Source organism: Strongylocentrotus purpuratus, unplaced genomic scaffold (assembly GCF_000002235.5).
Source record: "Strongylocentrotus purpuratus isolate Spur 01 unplaced genomic scaffold, Spur_5.0 spur5_scaffold_14, whole genome shotgun sequence".
Lineage (NCBI taxonomy): Eukaryota > Metazoa > Echinodermata > Echinoidea > Camarodonta > Strongylocentrotidae > Strongylocentrotus > Strongylocentrotus purpuratus.
The window spans coordinates 18,753,220-18,778,080 of record NW_022145599.1 but is presented as its reverse complement, the minus strand read 5'-3'; the positions used below and the strand labels follow the sequence as shown (position 1 = coordinate 18,778,080).

General features: G+C 38.2%; 1 protein-coding gene across 1 annotated transcript in view; it reads left to right on the top strand.

Annotated features, from left to right (window-relative positions):
- Positions 1-10,003: 10,003 nt before the first annotated feature.
- LOC100889101 (heparan sulfate glucosamine 3-O-sulfotransferase 1) overlaps positions 10,004-24,861 on the top strand; it is a 33,029-nt gene continuing 18,171 nt past the window's right edge. Inside the window, exon 1 of the mRNA XM_003727431.3 lies at positions 10,004-10,190. The gene's annotated coding sequence lies outside the window, so the exon portion shown is untranslated. The remainder of the gene's footprint in view (positions 10,191-24,861) is intronic.

The following is a 24,861-nucleotide window of genomic DNA, read 5'->3' as shown; positions in this document are numbered from 1 at the left end:
CCCCCCCCCCCTATCAGTACGCCAGTGCCCCCCTTTTCTTCTTTCTCTTTTTTATTCTTTCCCTTTCTCTCCTCCTTAAGGTTTGCCGAGGGGGGGGGGGTGGGGGGCAAGGGCCTTTCGGTCCCCACCCCGATCCACACGTTGTTGGCGGGATTAACCGGAACTGATCTCACGTTCTTTTCACCCTTTTCTTTTCTTCTTCCTCTTTTTTGTTCCCTTTTAGCTCTCCTCTTTCCCTTTTTCTTCTTTCTCTCTTTGTTATAGCGGGGGCGGGGGAGGTAAGGGCCTTTTGCCCCTCCTCGATCCACCGGGGAAAATTGCAAATGATATCCCCTTTCTTTTCTTTTTTCTTTTTTCCTTCCCTTTATCTCCTCTTACCCTTTCCCTTTCCTTCCTTTTCTCTTTTTTTTTTATTAGAGGGGGGGGGGGTGCAACAGCCTGGGAGGCAAGGCCCTTTCGCCCCCCCCCCGATCTCCTTCTTCACCCGTTTCTTTTCTTCTTCCTCTTCTTTCTTCTGGCGCTACACCTCTTACAAAAACAAAATGCAAAAATATCCAAAAAGAGAGGACTGCAATGGGGAACTTTGATTTAAGCTACGCGACCATTATTCTCTCAATTCCTTTCACATTGTATCTCATAACCATGAGAATTGCCAAGCTATTGTATACGTTATTTCGTTACACGAACACACACAAACACACGCACACACACACACACACACACACACCCACACACACACAAGATCATAACCTGCACGAGTCTACAAGGTGTGAGAAAACTCTGATTCAGGAAAGAATGCAAGGGTGAAAGTAAAAGCGAAAAAAAGTGGACACTCTCACATGGCTTCCATGGATGCCGTCTTTGTTCTCTTTTTACCTTCTTCTTACTCCTTGACCGTTCGCGCATATTTTTTTTTACAAAACTGTTTAGCCATATATAGTTCATGTGCAAGCACGTATACCCAGGGAAGAGAAGGTAATAGAAAAGGGAAAACAAAAAAATACATAAGGAGAGTGCAGAGGATATGGAGAAAGAAAGACAAAGAAATACATAAGAAATACATAACGGAAGGGCTTTTAGGCACCAAATTACGCATCTAGGGACCCGCCTTAGGCCCCTTGGTTGGGTCCAAAGGGCAGAGCCCCCGAAAGCTCAAGGACTTTAGGCATTTAATTACGGCCAGATGAGCAAACAGGGCCCGCCTTAGGGCCCTTGGTGGGTTCCAGGGGGTAGAGCCCCCGGGAGCTCATGGAAAAATACTGCCATTTTAGCAATACTTGTAAATCACTGGTATCAAATTAAAAATAACCCATGTTTAAATTGTATTGGGGGGGGGGGGTTACTGCCCCCCCCCCCATCAGTACGCCAGTGAAAGAGGCGGAGGTGACGGAAGGGACTACCCCCATAAAGCTGTATGATAAGTCTTATATGTAAACCCCTCACAGGTTTTTGAAGTTTTGTTGTGTTACAAAATTACATTCTTTAGCAAAACTACAGCATAAAAACAAGCAATATACTTTTTTCACGCTTCACTTTTACTTTGCCGATATCTAGTGTGCAGTCCGAAGGGTTGTAAATATTTACTAGGTAAATTTTAGTTTGACTGAGCAGGAAGGGACTTCTTAAAAGAGCAAGCTGAATATTCATTTTTGGAACACTGATCTATTTCTATAACTTTTAATCTTGTTAACATACAGTGTAATTTGTACATACGTGATACCAACAGAATACATATTTTCTTCAATATTTACTTGTATATTTTTAGGATATTATGCGAAGGAGCGTAGCGACCGAGCGAGAAGATTTTAGCATTTCTATTAGTCTAAACGCTGTACTCTTGGGCCCACCAGAGCCTTAAAGCGTGTTGCAGTCTTTAGTCAGTATTTGCTATACATTTTGTTGGTGTGCACTTTTTCAAATTATCCATGGGGGACGATCCCCCTCAGAAAATTGAAGAAAGACGTGTACCCCGTCCTTCCACCTATTTTGTGTTTTGCTCAAAAAACTATCCACAAAAAGGACTATGTATGCCCCTTTTGTGAAGCGACCTATCAATATTAATGTTCACATATCAGTCCCTTTTTGGATTGCCCTCCTCCCGCCCCCCCCCCCCAGAAAAAATATTATCACATTGTTACATGTGTGCACAATATATATTGATGTGTCAACCTTACGAAAGTGGTGTTTTCGTAATGATTATTGACCTCCTTTAAATTTATATTTATATGGAAGACTTAAGAAGACAACTGTTTACAGTCCAACTAAGGGTGTAGAGCATATCGTGTAGACTAAAATGTGCAATGTTGTTCAATTTCTGAATTCTTTGTTTAAAAAACTTGCTTGCTGTCAATAGTGTATACATTTTTTATACGTTTCAAATGTCTAGTCTGGTTAAAAATAGCACGTAATGATTTCATTATTTGACACGTACTTCACATTGATTTATCTTATCGATAAGCGAAACGATTTGCTTTAGTATCATATAACAAATATAACAGTAATGACAAGTATGGTTTTCCTGAAAATTGCATCATACAATGTATATTCATCGTTATGGAAAATGTTGTATAATATACAACAATGGGCATTAACATTTTCCAGACCATTGATTTAATTACGTTTAATATTGAAGCTGTTGCCCTTTGTATATACATGAACTTGAAATAATAAGTAGCCTTGAAAGTGTCGCAATAAATCATGTGTGAGTGAGCTTGAAGTTTAATGGTGTAGGTTTGTTTGAAACTATATAGCCTTTACTCTGTTTTTAATGAGATATATCTCCAATCAAATCAAATCAAACTGAGTGATGTTATCGTACAACTAAACAATATCAATCTTCTGTTCTCCTAAATAGGCCTGGGAAACTTGAAAATTGCATTACAATGTGAATTCATTGTCAGTGAAAATGTAATACAATACACAACAATGGGCAAATAATTGTTTCCAGACCAATGATTTAAGTAAGAAGAACTTACATTTTATATTAAAACTGTTGCCGCTGTATATATACATCAGGCGCGGATCCAGGATTTCTTAGGGGGGGGGGGGCAAAATTTGAAATTATGCGAGCCAAATATTGGTTCGTAATGGTGACCAGCAGTGACGTAATTGGGGGTGGGTGGGTGGGTGCAGGGAGGGCCGATTTCCCCCTCCCTCCTCCGCGAAACGCGGAAGCTTTGACGTTTCAATAAATTATTAGAGAAAGAAGACGATTTGCTGTACCGCTCCCAAAAAATAATCCTCGTCTGAATTGAGTTTTCTTCCTCCCGCGCTAAGCGGAAGCTTACGTTTCATTAAATCATTAGAGAAAGAAGACGATTTGTTGTGTGGTTATCCCCTTTTTTTTCCTGTTCTTCTTCCTCTTTTTTCCTTTCTTGTATCTCCTCTTTTCCTTTTTTTTCTTTCCCTTTCCTTGCTTCTCTTTTATTTTTTGATTGGGGGGGGGGGCAACAACCTGGGAGGCAAGTCCTTTTGCCCCCCCCCCCCGATCTACTTCTTCCCTCTTTTCTTTTCTTCTTCCTCTTCTTTTTTCCCTTTCTCTCCTCTTTCCCTTTCACTTCTTTCCTTCTCTCTCTCTCTTTTTTTTTTTTTTTGCGGGGGGGGGGGGGGGCCAAGGCCCGCTCGCCCCCCCCCCCTGGATCCGCGCCTGTCTTCCACCGCCTCCTCCCGGTCGCTTCCGATATGGCCATCATTCTTGATATCAAGCGCGCCGAAAGCAGTTTTGGATTGAGGTGGCAAACATTCCAGGGGGCTCACCTTCCAGGGCCAGTGGCGTAATGAGCAAAATCGTTTGGAGGAGGGGGGGGGGGGGCAGAAGGAAAATGTGCATCACCACCACTCCTAGGCAGGCCAACATGTTACATGCAGGCCCCACGGAACATTTTTCAAAGTGGAGTATTAACGATCAGGTTAGAGTTTAGCGAGCGTAGCGTAAATTGGCGTGGGGTCAGGGGGCTTTGCACCGGCGGGGGTCAAGGGACTAAGCGCCCGGAAGCTCATGGTTTTTAGGCATTAAATTGGGGTCAGATAAGCATATTTAGATACCTTATTTGTGTCACTGGCAGGTCACTTATTGTCGGGGGTTCCAGGGAGCAGAGCCCACGGAAGCTCAGGGGTTTTAGGTATTCAATTACGGTCAGATGAGCATCCAGGGGCCCACCTTAGGGCCCTTGGTGAGGTCCAGGGGCAGAGCCCCTGGAAGCTCAAAGGTTTTGGGTATTAAAGTACGGTCAGATGAGCATCCAGGGGGCTGTCTTAGAGCCCTTGTTGGGGTTCAGGGGCCAGAGCCCCTGGAAGCTCAAAGGTTTTCGGCATCTAATTACGGTCAGATGAGCATATTTTGATATCTCATTTGTGACATTGGTAGGTCACACATTTTGTTCTCTCTCTTTCTTTCCTTTCCTCTTTTTTTACAAAAGTGAGGGGGGCTCGAGCCCCGAGCCCCGCCGTTCTGCAGGCCCTGACATGAAGGCTTCTAAATAAGCATATTTTTATGCCTAGCTGTTACTTTGGGAATTAGTAGTTTTCAAACAAACGCATAAAAAGTTATGATTTGCAAAAAAAATGAGAAAAAATACCGGAAAATCATGTCATTTCAGCAACGTTTGTAAATCACTGGTATCGAATTAGAAATACTCCCCGCCCATAAGTACGCCAGTGTTCAGGGGCTTATGTCTTCTCACCACTATAATAAAAAATAAAAAAAAACACTTTCCCATCCTCTTACAATATTTCCACGATATGCGCAAATCGCATATATTATAAAAACCTCCATTGATAAAATGTAGGAGCAAGCGGAATGTATACGACATTTAATCCCTATTAATTTTTCTTTTTTTTTAATCGAATATAATTGATATGTGATTCAATTCAGATTTTGTTCTTTTGTATGTTCTTTTTGGTTAAAAAATACAAATCATCTTTGTCCCTTTACTGCTTTTTTAAAGGGGGGTTGGAGGGGGGCGAATGCCCCCCTGCCCCCCCCCCCTACCCCTCCCCCTCCACTTCCGGCGCCTCTGCTTGATATTGTTGTTGCTGCTCTCCTCCTCTTTCTCCTTCCTCCTCATCTCTTTCCTTAAGTTTGTTTCCCTTCCCTCTCTTCCCTCTAACAGATTTCCCCTTTGGTCCCATATTTCTTCGACAGGAGATGCACCCTCGACGAACACTATGAACAGAGTGAGGCTTTATACGTTAAAACTCAAAATGTGCATAAATTGTGTACGTACACCTTACGAGCACCTTACGAACGTCTAACGAACGCCAGGAGTCATTCGTACGAATACCATAAGAATCTCCGCTCGTAAGGCGTTCTTACGAACGCCGTAGGAGCCCTCTTTGAACAACTTGAGGCGTTCTTACGGTCATCGTAATAATTTGAAGCTTCTAGAATTGTCCCTCGACCCTAAGAAATGTACGTAGATCTTGCGTGGTTCTTACGATGTAATTACGGCGTTCGTACGGCCGCCTTACGAAGAGAGGGTTTCGTACGATGTTAAAAAAAATCTTGGACAAGACCATCGACCAATTTGCGTTCTTACGAACGGTCTACGAACGGTTTACGAGCGCTTGTTTCGTACGGCCTTCTTAAGAAGATCTTACGAAATGGTCTAAAAATCGTTCGTACGGCGTTCGTAGCAGCCCGTAAGGGTATTTGTGACCAAGGCATTAAGTCTTTCACTAAATAATGTTACTTTGAATAGTGACATGCACTATTCTTATTCTCTACTTAAAAACTTTTTATTCATCATGGACTCACCTTGCCAATCAGCTGCCATTGCTGTTACAGCAATCATCAGAACCACGAACATTGAGGAAAGTGACGCCATTGTTTTTAGTGCTGTAATGAGCTGAAGTTAATTCGACATTGACATTTTTTCTTTTTAAAATATGTATTTGGGGTTGGGAAGGGGGTATCACTTATTACGATATCATTTATCATTTCATACATCGAGTTAACAATTTGTTTTCCCCTTCTAAAAAAGACTCTATGACCGAGGATTTTACTGGCTTCTCAGCAAAATTCTTTTACCACGTTCCGTGCATGTTATGACTCCAAGATTATTCATCTACCGGTACTAACAATGTTAACATGCTCAGCTATGGCTTGTGATCTTAATTTATTCTTTATGTACTATTTTTTGACGAATTTAATTCTTTATTATGTTGTCTATTTTTTTTAAAGTGTTTTTTTTTCGGTAGAAAAATGCAATACGCTTATAACAAATTGTAATAAAGTAGAGTACGAGATGTTCTTTTATGCTGTTTTCTATCGTGTGATAATGCAGAATGAGACGCATATTAGTCTTGTTCCAACAACGCATATTGGCTTGTGGGTATTGTATGTTCGAAACTTCGAATACGATGTTTGATTTTTACCCCCTTAGATAATTATTGTTAAATTATCATGAACATATAGTTCATAATTTATTATTAGGATCATCATACTCTCTAAATTTGAAAGTCTTATTTTTAAATCTTAAAGTCTTACTTTTAAATCTAACAGAGACTGATATTAGTGACGAACCCTTTGGGATTTAAAATAAGTCTAAGCTAAGACTTGAAATTTTAAGTCCCTGAAAAGGTTTAAAATTTAAGTCAATTGGATTTATATTTCAAGTCTTTTAATATTTATTTTAAACCTTTCTTGGATTCATTTCAAAAATAAATCTAAGCTAAGACTTAAAATTTTAAGTCCCTGAAAGATTTAAAGTTTAAGTCAATTGTATTTATATTTCAAGTCTTTTAGATTTACTGGTCTAGCTAAGCCATTAGAACCATTTGGTAAAACTTCCAACCAATTGAACGGCAACAACACTTCAATACTGGTACGTCTGTATTATCAATGTAAAGGCATCGGTAATAAGTAGACTTATACATAATTTAATTAATCGAATTTTTTTCATATACTTGTATTTTATTGAAATTATTTTAGTTCATAGTTAATGTTTCCCTTATTCATGTTTAATTAAATGGAATTCATACGAAGTAGCGAAATGTCCTAATAACTTGTAATTTATATTTGTAGTATTTTCGAAATGAATTGCATATACCTAAATCATCAGTAATTAAGAAATATGCTGTAAATTCAGAAAAATTGTTAAAAAAACATAGATCTGCACGCACCCCATATTCAATATGCAAATTAATTGGTGTCAGCTGGTTCAACTGGAAATATGCCAACAGTCAGTCATCAACAGGTGCAACTGGAAATATGCACATCTTATTGGCGAGAAGTTTAAGTCTTTCCAAGATTTATATCTAGAAGCTGGTTTCGATAAAACTTTTAGTCGAATTCCCAATTTATTAAGTCTTAAAGACTTGAAATATTTTAAGTTTAAAAATTGATTTAAAATTTAAGTCCTAGAAATTAAGAGAGTACTTGTTAGAAATACAACAAACTATACTTACATAGTGTTCGAAATCATCAAAGCTGTAACCGTGCACGGTGTGAAATCAGTTATTGATTGTATATTATTACGTTGGATGCAGTTGCGTAATGAGCCAAAACTCTTTGGGGGGATAGAAAACAAAAAACGGAAAATCATGACATTTTAGCAACATTTGTACCGGTAAATCATTGCCATGGGATTAGAAGAAGAAAAAACAAATCGACGTTTGAATCCCAGTACGCCAGTGGTTGGATGTCCCATTCTGACCTCCATGGAATGTATTTACAGAGCAGTGGGTGAATTACTCAGGATTGAGGTATTTATGTAATGATAATAGATAATGATATTAATGAGGATAATAGTCAAAATTGATCGGCTGCCAGAACACTTACCTTGGACCCTACCATTCTTATGCACTATAGGCTTACTATAGTATTACAAGTATTTTGAAAGAGATGACGAATAGCGCCATCTGTTTTGATGTGCAATTCTGAATGATGTATTTTGAGGTCCCATAATAGTGTTACCACATTTTATGGATACGTTTTAAACTCACATTAAAGTATCCCAAATGATAATCTACATGGTCTCATTTATTAGGTATATGACCACTAAATGCGATCACCTATATCATGGTTGGGAGCGAAGGGGACATGAAACAAAGGGCCTTGAAAGGGTTTTGAGCGATCGTGGGTTATCCTGTTCAAGCTGACTTAATTTTGATTCGTTATTCTTGTATATTGTTGTATGTTGGAAGCTTGTCGACTAAACATCAATCAATCAATAAATCAATCCCCGGAATAGGAAACCCATGTCTTTGGGAAATTATCAAGCAATTCACCATTGTTCCTGGCTTAATGTTAGGCGTATACATTCCATAAAACAATTTTCTCTTTTTTCTTTTATATGATATCCTCTTGTGAGCTTTTGAAATCGAGTTTACCAAGTATAAGCAATACAAAAAAACTTCCCAAATATTTTTTTCTTTGATAATCAGTTTATTTCTTTTGTCTTATGGAGTGTTTTATTTTGCCAAACAGAAGTAGTTCATTTTTCGTTTACTGCTTTAATTTTAATCCACTTTTCTTTTCTTCTTCTTACTTTCGGCTCCGTTTGTTTATTTCTATATTTTCCCTTTCGTTTGTCCTTGCTTTCTTTCGTATTATGTCTATTTCTATATTCATTTATTAATTTGTTTATGTTGATGTACTTTTTGGATTTTTATTAAGATAGCCTATTATCTAGGCTATTCATTTATTCGTATATATGTTTGTTCAATTTTGTTCTCAATTTATCTTTCTTTCTTTCTTTCTTTCTCTTTCTTTCAACCTTCGTCTTTCTCTTTTTCTTGATCTTTTGTTTTCATTTCTTTTCTCCTTTCCTTCTCCTTTCCGCCTTTCCTCTTTCCTTTCTATCTTTTGTTTTATTCATAATCCAACGCTAGTGCGCAATAATTTATTGACGTGCCTATTAGTTTTGTTTGATTATTATTTCTCAAAACTCCAATACTTTTTTCGCTTAGAAGCAAAACTTTTTTCCATAATCTTAAAACTGAACGTAATTATAACAAACTTTTGATCACTTCTTAAACTAAAATAATTACAACGTAATTCGTTATTCACAATTCTCACAATGCTTGTGACTATAAAAGTATAACTCATTTACATAATATGAACATATTTTCGTAAGAAGCAGTTATTGCATGGCCTAAACGAAAACATGCATTGCTTTGATTTCAGAATAAAACAGAATACTCTCTAAAATTTTGATTATTATATTTCTGAAGGTATGATTATACAAAATTAAAGTTATGAGTCTTTCCATATCAAAACACACCCGTCTACCCCCCCCCCCCCCCCCGGGGGGGGGGGGTACTCAGATTTGGTTTGGACGGGGGTATGCCGCTCAGGCCCCGAAACCCCTACCCATTTTAAGGGATCATTTGGGGGCTTTCATCATTATAAAAGACCCATTTTTCACAATTTTCGGGTGTTTTCGGGGGTGTTTACATGGCCGACATCCGAAAATTTTGGAATTTTTGAAAAAACAGACCCATTTTTAATGGTATTTTTGTTAAAAGTAGGACTCATGTTTAAGGATTTTTTTGTGAAAAAGTGACCCATTAGAGCGGCACACATGTCCTTATATGTGCCGACTGCCGAGTACCCCCCCCCCCCCTTTCCCTTCTTCTTGTGTAATTGATGGGGAATGCATTTAGCCTGGGACAAGTTTCTTTACTCTACCTTGCCCTCCCTCTAACTTCTTATGCAGTTTTCCCATTTTCTCAGATGCAGGGTAAACTTTCTAATTAGTCATCAATGCCAAATTCTTTTCCTTCAATTTTCTTATTTTGAACCAGGGGCGGATCCACGTCGCGATTTTTCCGGCCCGGCCCCCCCCCCCCCAGCCCCCCAAAACGGTAAAAAAAATTAGGATAATAACGTAAATTTAACCTTTTTTTAATAAGTGCCCCCCCCCCCTCCCCCTACCCCGCTTATTCACCGGCCAGCTGAATCGGCCCTAAATTTAAAAATTGGCTTCTTTGTTTTGCTTCCTCCCACCCTTCTCCCACCCCACAAAATATTCCACCTATATGTTAAATGAATTGCTAACGTTTAACATCCCGGCCCGATATCGATCGCAATACACAGCGCTGAATACTGTGCGCTCTATTGTTTTGTCTGAATCTGACTTCGAATCTGACTGAAATACTCACTTATCGGTATTTGAAGCATCATGTACTGCACTTGTAAGAGGACGATCAGCCCTGCTGCAAAATTCTATTTATGAATTGTTGAAAATGTAAGTACATAGAACTAGAGGAAGTAAATCGGTTTTGTTGCAGGTTTAGTCTCGTCATCTTCGTCTCCGACATTGTGTGACTCCGGCAACGCGGCGGTTGCCCGTGCATTTAGGCTAGTCTGGAGCAGTGTGTAGTGTCGAGCTCCTATTTTGTGAGTGTATTGACTATTGCATGCATTGTTGTGGGGGATTTTTCTCCGTGAATTTGTGCACCGCAATGGGTTTTTGCACAGCTCAAGTACCGGTATGTGTAGATCTACTGGAAGTTCTGTTTCACTTTTTGACATTCTCTTTAAGTAAGCCACCAGCACCATTTATTTCATAGATCTTTTAATAATTCTGATGGCGCTAATTTAGAATCATATCCATACTTTGACCCGTAACTCCAGCGTGGATCTTCTTAAAGGAATCCGGACATTGCTAGAAATCAGCACTATTGTCCAGATATTGTGGAGATACCCTAGTCTACTAAAACCAAGTAAAACATACCAAAAATCAACTAAATCTTCGGCATACTCGTGATATACGCCCCGCAACTGTTTTGAATCGATTACAATTCTATACTAGGCTTCTAACTTCAGCCAACTCACTACCGTTATATATATACTCGTTATCGAGGCCCCGCGCTACGGCATCGCGCACAATTCAACACAGCATCGGGGCCTGTATCACAAGTATACTATACGAGTCTCCTATTCAACTCGCTATATATACCCGTGATATAGGCCTCGCGCAACGGCGTTGTATGTTCTACAACACTTACATGTACATGGGGCCTGTATCACGACTATACTACTCGTGAACAAGGCCCCATCCTATGCATTTTCAAGATGGGCAGCACGGTAGTGGGGCTTCTTTCACCAAAGTATAATTTAGGGGGTGTTTTGAGGTTTAATAAATAGAGCTAGGAAATGATTAAAAAGGGTTACATTTAAATGATTAAATTTATCTTTTAGACCCTATTTTAATATTTTTCCTTTCCTTTTTTAATATTTTGGCCCCCTCTTTAAATTTATCTTTTAGTTTAATATTTTGTTTTGGGGGCACGTGCCTTCCCCCCCCCCCCCCCCCCTCCTCCTAATTTTTATTTTAAAAATAGTCCCTTTCACCCCCTTTTTAACTCACTTTTATCTCCCTTTTATTGCTGTCCGTCATGAAAATGTTGGCTGAAGACTGAAGTTAGAAGTCTAAGATGATATGTAATCGATTACAAGACGGGTAAGTTGCAGGGCCTATTTCACGATATTGCCAAATCTTCATCAGTTGTACAGATAATGGTCATGATCTAAAAGTTGTTATGTTGCTGTTTCGTATCAATTTTCTTTTTTTTTGTTGAAGTATTTTCCCCCAAAACAAAGACATACATGTAATATACACTTTCTCACAGGTTTTACGGCAAACCGCTGCACAATAGAATTGCATATCTTCTAGCATACCGACGGTGGATTCAGAAGCGACTTAAGTTAGAGACTATATTACTTCTTAGATCCTCACTAAATTCATGTTAGTAATTCAATCATCCAGTGAAAAAAATACACGGGGGCTCAGGGCGAATTTGCCCCCGAAATGCCCAAAAGAGCCCTCGAAAATCAGAAAAGAGCCCCCGTAAATTTGCATAGAGTTCAATGCAAAACAACTTTTAGAGTGTTATTTTTATGCAGGCAAGCTTGAAAAGTAGCCCCCGAAAAATAAATATTAATTTTTTCCCTGCAATCATCATTACGGTGCACACACCCCATCGTCGGTATTGTTTGAAATTGTGTTGTGCAGCAGTTTACCGTGAATCCTGTGAGAAAATTATAAGTCTTTGTTTTTAGAAAAAATATTCCAAAGAAGATAAGAAAATTGACACGAAACAGGAAAAAAACATAACAAATTTTAAATCATGACCATTTTTCGACCAATTGATGAAGATTCAGTTGATTTGTGGTATGTTTTTAGTAGGGTATCTCCACGCCAGAGTTACAGGTCAAAGTATGGATATGATTCTGAATGAGCGCCCTTCTGATGGACAATATAATGAGGGACAATTGGAAATATTATAAATATTTAGTAGTCTACTATTTGATTCAAAACTTTTCTATCGAAAGATATAAGAGAAGGCTTCATTTTTGTCAAGCATCTGGACATACGACCCCCCACCCCCAACCCATCCCGAAGTTACCCCACTCTCTAGTCTCTATAAAACTCTATTTTTCTTATTAGGTGGTCTGTCAACGACAGATCACCTATTGTTTTCGTCAGAATTTTCTTTCTTTATTTATTTATTCTTTATTTTTATTTCTTCCCGTTTTTTGTTTATCGTTTAACTCAAGATCGGTTTTGTTAATTTCTTTCAATTTTGACACAGTCATAGGTCTTTGTCATGAGACGTGACAGGAACATTTTCAAGGTCATCAGGTTATCGTGACGTTATCCAGGCGCCATTTTGTGAAATTACGTTATCCATCATATCTCCATGATGCATTAGCAAAGGTCATTCATATTCATATCACATATACTTCAGGTCAAGGGTCAACAGGTCATGTCATCAAAGGTCACATAAAGGTCATGACGCGCGCGTACGCGTGCGTCAAAATTTTAAAATGCTCAAAATCACTTAACTATTAAAGGAGAGTACGAATCAGGTCATTTTAAGCATTTCAAAATTTTCCGTCCAGACGTGTCAACGCGCGCGTTGCGCGCGCTCACAACGCGCGGAAAAGGTCAAATTCATTTTGTTTTACATGATTTAGATTCCTCTTACCGTAAATGACAATTTACATTAATTTCAGTCACTCTTGACCTTTCATAAGGCCGTGAGCGCGCGTCAAAGTTCAAAATCCGCGCGGGCTGCTATGGGCAATATAATGCAAATTTGATCAAAAACATCCCATTTAAAAAATCAAAATAGCTCTTCAGATAGTCAATTGACCCCAACTTATATATCATGGTTGGAAAAAGCATGAGTTGGAGATATGATTTCATGTGTCATTTGACCCTCAATTAACTCATGACGTCATCATAATGGCCTCCAAACTCAAAATTTCAATTTACATATTATGACGTCAGCATATTTTTGTAAAATTGATTGTATCTCTGTAAATATTGATCAATTTTCTTTCAAATTTTGATATGTTCTACCTGAGTATATTCTCTACAAATGCAGTCACCATGATATTTCATTTTGACAATGGTATTATGGCGTATTTTTGCGATTAAAGGAGGCATGTCAATTTTTCACATTTTGCGTGTATTCTCTATGGGACATGACTTTTTCTCAAAACTGGATCTACATTCTCGTCTTTCGCGAGCAATATCTCCGCCGTTTTATCTTTGTTTACGCTGAGCTTTGAGTATGTTGTAGCTGAGACAATAATCTATCACAAGTGTGTCCTTTATTTTTCGATCAGATGCCGGGATCATGCTCATATTTCACTTACAAAGTGGGATTTGATAATTCCATTTTCCGTTTACGTGTAATCTCTATGGGAAATGTTTTGGTATATCGGTAACGCACTTGACTTCCGACCTCGAGGTCCCGGGTTCGAGTCCGGGCGTCTCCAACAATTTTTTTTCTTCACTTTTTTTTCTTTTTGACCTTTCACTCTACCATCTCCTTTGAATATTAAAACACGTACAATGTACAATCGCAAATAATGTAATAAACAACCATATTTACTTTATTATTACCCTATTATCACTAGATCCATTACTTTTGGCGTGTAATCCTTATGGGAGATGACTTTTTCTCAAATCTGGATTCTACATTCTTGTCTTTTGCGAGCAATATCGCCGTTATTTCGGCTTGGTTTTTGTTGATTTTTGAGTATGTTGTAGCTGAGACTATACGCTATCTAAATGTTTTCTAATTTTGTTCAGTCTGATGTCATCGTGGTCTGTTGATGATAATCATCAACATCATCATCATCATCATCATCGTCATCACCATTACTATCAAGATCATCATGATGATCATCATTGTTTACATGTCTATATAACTTCTCCCTTTCTCAATATAGTAAATATTATAATCTCTCATAAGACTTGAAGACAGACCACCTAATTCGTCCCCATGACGAATTAAATTTCTAGTTATCTTCTTATTTTTTAAAAAATTCATGTGTTTACCTGGCTTCCTATTCAAGACTATTCAAGACTATTATTGATACATTATAGCCAAAATTGTATTGCAAATGTGGTGCATTGAAATTTTATATTCACCTCTTCACACATTCATCTTTGACCAATGACCATGATCATGAGTGCCCCCTATTCTTAAAGTGTAATTACCATTTGTCATGGTTACTGCTTATGCTGAATGCTATTAAAGGACCTATCAATTTTACCTCTTTGTAATCTTGAAAGTGCTTCCATGTTTTTAACACTCATGACATTTTGTGTTTGACAATTTTAATATGCTATATACTGTATGTCCAAGGTAGACCCACAGCATGTACAGTATTAATCATGGGCCATTGGTCCTATTTCATATTTTGTTTCTTTCTGATACATTTATGTTCAAATGTTCATGTACGCTTTAGAAGAATGTAAGGCCCTATCAAACGTCCGAATGCAGTGGGATAGACATATGGGTTGGGTTGGAAACGTACACCCCCTCCCATACCCCCCCCCCCCCCATCGATTGATCTTAAACAAAAGAAGAGAGAGAGAGAGCTCAGAGAGAAAATGATGGAGAAGACAACTTGAAAGTGAATGATACCCCATCTGATTGTTATATTTTCTTACATTTCATTTACCAAGAAAATATCCCCCTATGGAAATTGACACCGAATCCAAATGGCGGAAAATCAGCAAAAGAAGACCAAGAAATGGTCTCAGAAGTATAAGACCAAATACAGTATCAAGTACCTATGTATTCGGAAGTCTGAAAGGAATTTTGTACAATTTGTATGTTTGTTTTTTTTAAAGTGGGAATTATTGAACTAAATACACATATAAAATGCTGCAAAATAAGGCTCAGATTGCACCAGAGAGTATCTAGAACCCCAGAACTTCCAGGGCCGTAAGGCAGGCCCTGGACCCCGGCCGCATGGGTCGGGCGGGCGCTACGTGCTAGAGATGTGCGCTACACTCACATTATTTGGTGTCGGTTACAAATCCTCCCTATTTCTGTTTCCCAAAAGTTGGCATCTCTGGTATCTACATGTATAGGCTGTTTCTGTTTTGTTTGGAAACCTCTGGATTAACTACTATATACTGTACATGTCTGTTTATGAACCTACTTCATTTGTACATGTACATTGACTACAGCATAAGCTCTGGTCGTCCATATGTACTTGATCTCTGAGCACTGAACTTTTCCTTGACCTTAAAGGTCATTAGGGTTGGTCTTTTTGCCAGATGTCTCATAGAAAAGGCAGAGTATGATATCCACATGGACATCCTTTAGTCATCCTTGTACAATGTATCTTGTAGCAAGAAACTTGACAAGTGGAGGATGTGTCCTTATGAGGTCAGGCATACACTATATCAGTTCCTCCCCCTTCTCATTCTACAGATGGCACGTTGTTTACGTCTCCATGTAGACCTACACTGTACATGTACATTTACATCAGCTTATTGTGCATGTATCACTTAAAAACTGTATCAGGTCCTGATGCCAAGTTGTTAACGTCTTCATGCGTGCCTAGACAGTAGAGCTGTATCACTTTGTCGACTTGAGATCGCATTGAATTGAAGTGGATAACGGGTGACTCATGAGAACTTGAAGATTTCTCTTGCCAGATGTTATGTGTGGGCAATGTGGATGTCCAAGCTAATATCCTAGGAGAAGGGTTTAAACCACAGATATGATCTGATCTCACTGGTATATATGCCCTAAACTTGAATTTGCATGTTTTTGTTTGTTCACTTTCTCAAATCTTGGTAAACACATGAACATCTACATCTATGTTCTTCTTTTGTGGAGTACATGTAATAAGTGAGTATGTTTGTTTTTAAAAGTTTGTTTATGTTTAGACTTTACCTGAGCACCAAAGTTATGTAACTGTTGTCTTTCTGTATATATTCCTGTCCAACAGTAGTCGTTTTCAGTATTAGAAAATAGAATTTGTCTAAATACATGTACTTAGGATTTCACTTTATTTCATCTTTGTTAGTACTCTTGGTAACGAGTATATATTTCACATCTAATTTCTAAATCAGAAACTTTATGGTTAAATACTGTACTGTTCATGTACATGTACCATCAGGTCAGTCTTCAATTCAAACCACACTTACCGTTTCCTCACACTTTCTAATTGCCCTTGGCCCTCCTAATATCCGCCTTTTACGAAGATTTCCTGATGAAATGTGATAAAGTGCTTATTAAAGTTCTCTTGATTTGAACTTTCCTGCCCTCATTTACCCCTAAAATGAAGTTCCTGGGATTTGCCAGAAATTAATTGCTGACCTGCTGAAACTGAATCAAGAGAGAGAGAGAGAGAGAGAGAGAGAGATGAAATATTCAAGTACAGCTGTATTTGTATGTTGACATTGTTAGACAATATTAGCATTATTATATTCCGATATTGTATTTGAGTCAAATTTGTATAGCGACTACTCAGGTATTATACTCTTTGATGTTTTTAGCGTTGAACCTGTAGATTGTACATCATGTAGACTATTAGGTTGTATCATATCAGGAAAACCGTTTCCAGAGTATATGTACACTGTACATGTATGTCTCTCATCATATTATACATCATTAGAATACAATATCTTGTAGAAAACAAAATAGTACTGACACCTCCATTATCGGCCTAAAGGCTATGAGAAAAACGCATGTCATACAGCACAAATGTCACTTTCCAATGGTCAACGTGGATTGAACAGATAACACAGAGGATATGCAGGTCGATGCTAGTATCGTACAGGGAAGATCACATCAGCCTAACTGTAGATAGTGCATGCATGGCATCTCTTTAAGCCTTCATCGTTTGATCAGTATGACTCTACACAATACCGTAGAGAACTATCAGAAGAAGGGAAATGACCCTTTGCTCGCACAGGCTTGATGCTGACAGGTTTGATTTGAGCAGACAGCATCGATCAGGCCCTTTCCCACTGCTGGAAAAGCCAGGCTTCATTGTGCTTCCAAATATTGTAGAGGTTGGAAAATGCTACTGTGCAAGCACTGAACCTCGTACAAAAGATGCACAGTTCACACAGGTTTGATACTGACAGGTTTGATTTGTGCAAACGCATCAGATCCTTTCCCACTGCTGGAAAAGCCAGACCCCATTGTGCTTCCAAATATTGTAGAGGTAGGAGAAAGTGCAAGCGTGCAAGCACTGAACTTCGTACAAAAGATGCACAGTTCACACAGGCTTGATGCTGACAGGTTTGATTTGTGCAAACACATCGGGCCCTTTCCTACTGCTGAAAATACCCCAGCTTCGTTAATGCTTCTCAAAATTGTAGAAGACGGAGAAAATGCTAGCGTGCTAGCACTTGACCTTGTACAAAAATTGCCCATTTTACAATTAGTTCAGAAATGATCAATAATAGCCTGTGTTTCTATAGTGCGAAATACAGTCTCTATACATGTGCTTTTAGGAATAGCAAAACTAGATGGGAGCAATAGGAAAATCAAATGTAATTTTTACAACCGTGGGTTCTCTGGGACTTGAATAGAAAAAGATACAAAATGCCAAATTCAGAAACAGCAGTTCAACCCCCCCCCCCCCCCCCCCCGAACTTAAATATTGCTACAAATCTTATAGGCTCAGATTCTTCATGGATTAATGGTACATAATATTTTGAAAAATTACAAGTGCTAAAAAACAAGAAGTTTATACACAATTTACCTTTTGAATGTACTAGGGACGAAATAAGGGACAGTTGAAACGGGGCTGCAAAAATGTCACAGCTAGATTAAACGTAGCATTTTCCTTCAGCATCTTTAGGTTGATGTCCGGCGAGTAAAATTTTACTTCCCTGCGTGGAGATTAACCATGGACCTACTTTCACTAATGGATTAATATGGTTGGCTGACAGGTCATCACATCATCAGGCTAGTGTGGTTGTTTTTAATGCGCAAGGTCTGCTACTGTGAGTGACTGTGTGACTGATTAAAAAGCGTGGATTTTATCTTTGAGATGTGCACGTACGTGTACACTAGTATGCAAGTACAGACTCAGTTGTCGCACTTTGCAAGAATAGATTTTATTGTTTACGAATGTTTAGTGTATCCTGATGGTTTTGTTTGAACGAGGTATATTTTAGTTGGGAGCTAACTATTGCTTGGGAATTATTCCTCTTGTGAATCTACTACATGTTCATGTACCAGGTATGTACATTATGTGTACCGGTAAGTACATCCCTGGATACCCCTTCCCATTGTTCCCACATGTAGTCGGGCAATTGCATTATGCAAGAAACTGTCTGGTCGATTATGAATGTACATCAGAATTGATGTATACTGTGAAGCTTTTAAATGATCTAAATGAAAAGAAAGATCACATGCACTATATACATGTACATGTATGTATGTAGGCCTAGCTACACACATAAATTGGAGTCTAATGTGTGTGGTCAACCCTTTTCTGCTATTTGTTGTCATATGTTGAATAAAAGGGCATTTAAAGAGCAATCCTTTTTGTCTGTTTATTCTGCTATGAAATTCTTCCAAGCTGACATACAAAGAATGGGGATACTCACGATTTCCCACCTATTTTTAACAAAACTCAATCCTTTATTGGAGGCCCCCTTGCCACTTCTTGTTGTTATATGTTGAAAAAAGTTGAATAAAAGAGCATTTGTAGAGAAATGCTTTTTAGGAGACAATTATGTCTGCCTACTCTGCTATGATATTTTTCCAAGCTGACACACAAAGAATGAGGGTGCTCTCAATCTCCCCCCATTTTTTACAGAACTCACCGCTCTCTTTCAATATTGGAGGCCCCCTCCAAATTTCACAAGGAACCGAAAAAGGTTCGTACTAGCAAACTAAGGTGTTTATATAATGTACATGTAGCGTGTGATCCATGCTGTAATGTATCCATTACAACCGTAATGAGTTAATGGCATGAGGCAGGCATCCATCCTTGAGCCTGACAAATTGCGTGATAGATATTCCGGTGTTTAGTGTGCTTGTAATTACGGTGGATGCGACTCCCTAGCTTGCACATGTATGCAATCACTTCAGTAGATGTGATACTGGGAGGCTATATTACATCATGCATCTTCAGTGATGTCTCTTGACTACTTTTAATGCGGCATATGCGACATGCGTACTATACATGTACATGTACACCACTGTGGTCCTCTGGCACTGTTCTTTCTGACTTTCTGTAGTGAGTTTTTTGTTTTTCGATGGGTTTCCATGGATCGAGCATACTCCCAGATGTACCCCTTCCATGGGCGTAGATCTGTAATTGATACCTATTGTTCAGGGGGGGGGGGATGATCTATTCATTCATCCCCCCCTAAACAATAGGTATTACGTAAGGATTGACGCCCATGACCCCTTCCCCACATGTACATGTATCTTGATTGCATGCATGTAAAAGTAGATCTACATGTATACAGTGTATGTATTTCACAGTGAAAGGAAAGAGCTTTGGACATGCAAACTAGGGTGTTTATACATGTACATACGAGTGATCCATGCTGTGATGTATCCATTACACAACCCAAATGAGTTAATGGCGAAGGCAGGCAGGCAGGCAGGCAGGCAGGCAGGCATCCATCCTTGTGTAGACATGATACTGAGAGGCTACATTACATGTACACCATCCATCTTCAATGGTGTCTCCAACCATTTTTAATCCGGCACTCTAGTACCGGTGCATAAACACCAGTAATCAAAGTTAAAGCCCCACTGCACTACTTATAGCTACATGTACATGTACTTGCGCCCTCTATATAGCAAACAATGCCTAATCGGTGACCGCTGGTCCCCCATGATCCCTGTTTTCTTATGTAAATTGAGAGCTGATTTGATGAGACAACCACCTGTCACTGACCAAGTTGGGTGGTGTAATCCCTCTTGGCCAAACTAGTGCAGGCAGGCTTTAACACTGTTCTGTCTGTAATGAGGTAGGTGTTTAATTGGTGTGTTACCACTAGTTATTAAACATGTACATTTTCTTTAATTATGCACTAGCCCACTAGGTGATGAATTCAAACTCTGCAAAAATAAGGAGGCAGTATAGATCATGAGGTTTGATCATGAAAATACTTCATCCTACGTAATTCTACAAAATTTGTTGACGAATTTTGTCAAAAATATGATTTAGGACGAGCTTTGGGGCTTTACATGCCTTACGGTACATGTATGATTGATTTCGATACTGACATTTATGTCTATCATTGTTTCTAATAAAGCTAAAGATAATAGCATATAATCAATTTTCTGTGTACCTGTAGGCATTCCACGACTTTTATGGGAAGTGCCCTTTTTTGCAACTGCATGAGCAAGTGGGACTCTTGTTTATCACAGATATGGAGATCCATTTGTATGTAAATTGGGTACAAATTGGAAACTGTAGACTGACAAATGAAAGCATAATTACATATTATGTAGGATGAGGTTCTATGGAGCTGAAGCTTTACTTGGATTTGCCATGAGATTTCTTGTCAATATCCTCACTCCTCAGTGATATGTAGGCTAACGAACGTTGATTGGCAAAATATCCAGGGTTAAAAAAATGGAGAATTTACAGTATTTTACAACAACTTAAAGTTGATCTTAGTCTTTGTGAAACACTCTCCTGTAGTACCTCATTTTGAGTATCATTCTATGGGCTAACTGATGAAGAGTAAGAAGAAAATATAGAATAATATGAAAATTCTCGTTATTTTCCAACTAAAAGACATTTTCAAGCCCTTTTTCGTTTTTAACTGAAGTTCTAAATAGGTATTATCTTTCATATGCCGTTGGAATTCAACCTTTTTGTTTTTTAGGCCTGCAAATGGGACATAGTACCTTTAATGCGGCAATTTGTCTCCGAAACTCATCCCAAAAGTTTAATTAGAAGAGGTTCTTTACATAGAGAAGACGTTTGAGTGCTGATATTCTATCACTATTTGGAAATGACACCATGGATGTTTGTGTCATGCTCAATTAGTGTAGAAAATGTTTCATAAAACTTGTTATCAATAACAAGTTACAATAACTGCTACACGTATAAGCTACTGGAATCATGGCATTCGATTGGCTGATAACAATTTTGTCATAGAAATTTAGGATTCGTTATTGAAAATAAGTTAAATGAAATAGGGCCCTGATCTGGATATTCTAGTGGGTTGAAAGGGTTTAAAAGAATGAAAGCACTCGAAGATGCTTTATACAATCCACCTGCTTCTTGTATATAAAGCTTGCAGGTCTTGTCAGGTTGTCATTATTTAGAGCACGTCCATGAGGACAGGCTCGGTTATCAAATTAATGTTGACGACTAATTGAATTTAATAGTGGAGTAGGTTGGTTGTTTCAGCAATTTGACGGGACCCTTGCCAATTCATCAATGTTTTCCTTCCCTCCTGTCAGTCTCATGTGCAAGTAGGGTGTTGTGACGTGAAACATTAAAAGCAGCCATGTCTGACTGGTATGATAATGATGCTCCCAGGTCAGCTGGGGTGAATACCTTTTACACGGTAGCTTTGCCTCTCACATGCATTACATACATGTACTGTATACACTGTTCATGTAAAATGTATGTTGTAGGAGTCTGCTTGTGACATTATTTACAAAGACTAATGTCCTTTGGCAAGACATTGATCTATATTTGCCACACTCCACCCAGGTGATGTAAATGGGTACCTGGCAGGAATTAATTCCTTGAAATGCTAGAGCGCCATAATGGCCGCCTTGCTAAAAAGCAGGGTAATAATCGGGGCAGCGCCATGAGCGTCATGACGTGATGGACATGTTCACAGTCCCACACACAGTCGAGTCAATTTGTGCACAAACCGTCCGATTTTTCGCGCAAAATCTTTACTTCGAAAATAATTATACACATTTTGTGAACAATGCCAACATAATCATAATCCAAGCCTCTGCATATGTAGTCTTTTCATGAAACTACATTGAAATCACAACAATAATAATGCAAATAAATAGTAATTATCGAGATCCTATCTGACATAGTTTGTTTTACGATGCGCCATTCATGGTCAAACAGCATATATTATAAAAATTCTCTATATAAAGATAATCTAATTTTTTTTTGGATAGCACATAGGCCTCTATCTATCTATTTGGCCCCCTCCCCTAGAATCCCGTGGATTTTCCACGGGTCCTGCTAGTTATTATTATATTACACATCTACATGTACAGTACCGGTACGTGGTCTTTTGTGTTAAAGAAGGAAAATGAATTATTTGTTCATATTCATACAGATTAATTATGGAGGAAAGATTTAAGATTATATTAATTGTGTTGGTCCAGTTTATTACATGTATGTTGTTTTGTTTTGTTTGTTGAATAGTCCACCTTTTAATAATGTACCTGTACATGTACACTGTATTTGTGCAAGCAATATATAGTCCATGGGGGGAGGGGGGGGTGAGAAGTACCTATATTAGGCCATTTAAAAAAATATACATGTTTAGCGTCCCCGCCCGCTTCCTTTTTGGGGGCCACCTCCTATTTTTTTTTTTTTTTTTTTTGAAATTTTTTTTTTTGAAATTTTATTTTTAAATTTTTTTGAATTTTTTTTTTTTGAAAGAAAAAAAACATGAAAAACACTGCTAAAATGGCTCTATTTCTGATTTAAAAAAAAAAAAAAAAATTGTTGGCGGCCATCTTGAAAAAAATAGCCCCGACTGTCAGGGAAAATGTACCCAGCGGCCATTTTGAAAGAAAAAAAAAAAAAAAAAAGGGCCTCCTCCTTCCTATTTTTCAAAAAAACAGGACGCTAAACATGTTTTTTTTTTTATTTGGCCTTACGGCTTTATGTATAGTTGATCATTTGAAATCAAATGTGATCTTCGCCCATTGAATACGGAAGCTGTGATAATTTGGGATGAAAGCCATGGGAGATGTAAATCTACATGTACATGTACGTCATAATATGTATTGTAAAGAAAAATATTATTGGCTCAACATCATGTTAGGGAAGTGATGTCAGGTTTTCTTTATGAGATTATTTTTGTTCCGAAATTATCTTTGTTGCATCATGAGGAAAAGTAGAATGAAAAATGAACTTGTCGCTCATACTGTACATGTACATTTTGTAATAATGCGAGGCCTACATTATATATCTATCCACGTGTCTTCATCTCCATGGATACTCTTTTCTTTTCTTTTTGTACTGATCGAGACACCTGTACCGATGAAGCCTATTTATGATTCTAATTGGTGCAGCCTCCACCTGCTACATGTATGACTTGGTTGGAATGAGTGTTGAATTTGCTGTTTGCCACTGGAAGCATACATGTACATTATGTACCTGTGAAAGATTAGAGCTCATGCAATATACAAACATTCATGTGTATATATATAGGCCTGCACTTTTTTTTTCTTTTTCAACTTGGTTGTAAAGATCAACTTTATTACAAAGCAGTGAGTACACTTAAAGCTTGCAAATATGAACAATTATGCATTTATCAAAATTTTAGCTACATGCACGCATGAACATGTATATAGAGTTATGATTTTATGGGATTGTATTGATGTAGGACTCTATGTACATCGTACAGTACATGTACTGTAGATGTATGTTGAAATAACTTTCCTTTTTGTACGTGTACAGTGTACATGTAATTTGTAAATGATCATCTACTGGTCTCTTTGTTTCCCTTTTTGTCAAAAGTTGCATGACAAATGTGGTCCAGATTGAACAATAGAAGAACCTGTTTCTTTGATTATCACAGCAATTATTTGATTATCATGACATATACACAAATGTATGTCAGTAAATTTCTTATCTTCTTTTGCGTGCTTCTTTTTTGGGTAACATGACCTTCTTGCTTGCCTCGGTGTACCTGTAGTTACATGTACAATGTACACGTACATGTAGTTATCTGACTATAGGAAGTTCCTCTTTCCGATCAGCCTTTGAGAAATAGAAAGGAAGTTGGTCAGTTTGGAAATCTATCCACACTATAAAGAAACGTTGTATAAAGAATCATCGTGTGAAAGGCAGGGAAAAAAATACACGGGGGCTCGGGGCGAATTAGCCCCCGAAATGATCAAAAGAGCCCTCGACAGTCTTAAAAGAGCACCCAAATTTTGCATAGAGTTCAATGCAAAACAAATTAAAGAGTGTTATTTTCATGCAAGCAAGCTTGAAAAGTAGCCCCCGAAATGCTTAAAGTAATTTTTTCCCTGGTGAAAGGGGAGTACACACTGTTTACATATATTGTATGACAATAATGTATAAAGAATCATCATCGTGTAAAATGGGAGTACACACTGTTTACATATTGTATGACAATATTCATCGTGTGGAAGGGGCTTTACACACTGTACACACTGGATGGCAACAATGTATAAAGAAACGTTGTATAAAGAATCAGTTTTGCAGACAGTTGGCATGACGGGTGGCCAATCATCAGTGCACGCTCATAATAAGCTCCGCCCCGTTGTACAGTTTTCGTACAATACAGTGTATGATGTTTATACAACAAGAACAGGGGGGTGTTTCATAAAAAGTTCGTAAAGTTACGCATGACTTTACAAACGACTTGTATATGAAGTGCCAGATAGGATGCCCAAAGTTTTTTCTGATATTTCCAATAACCT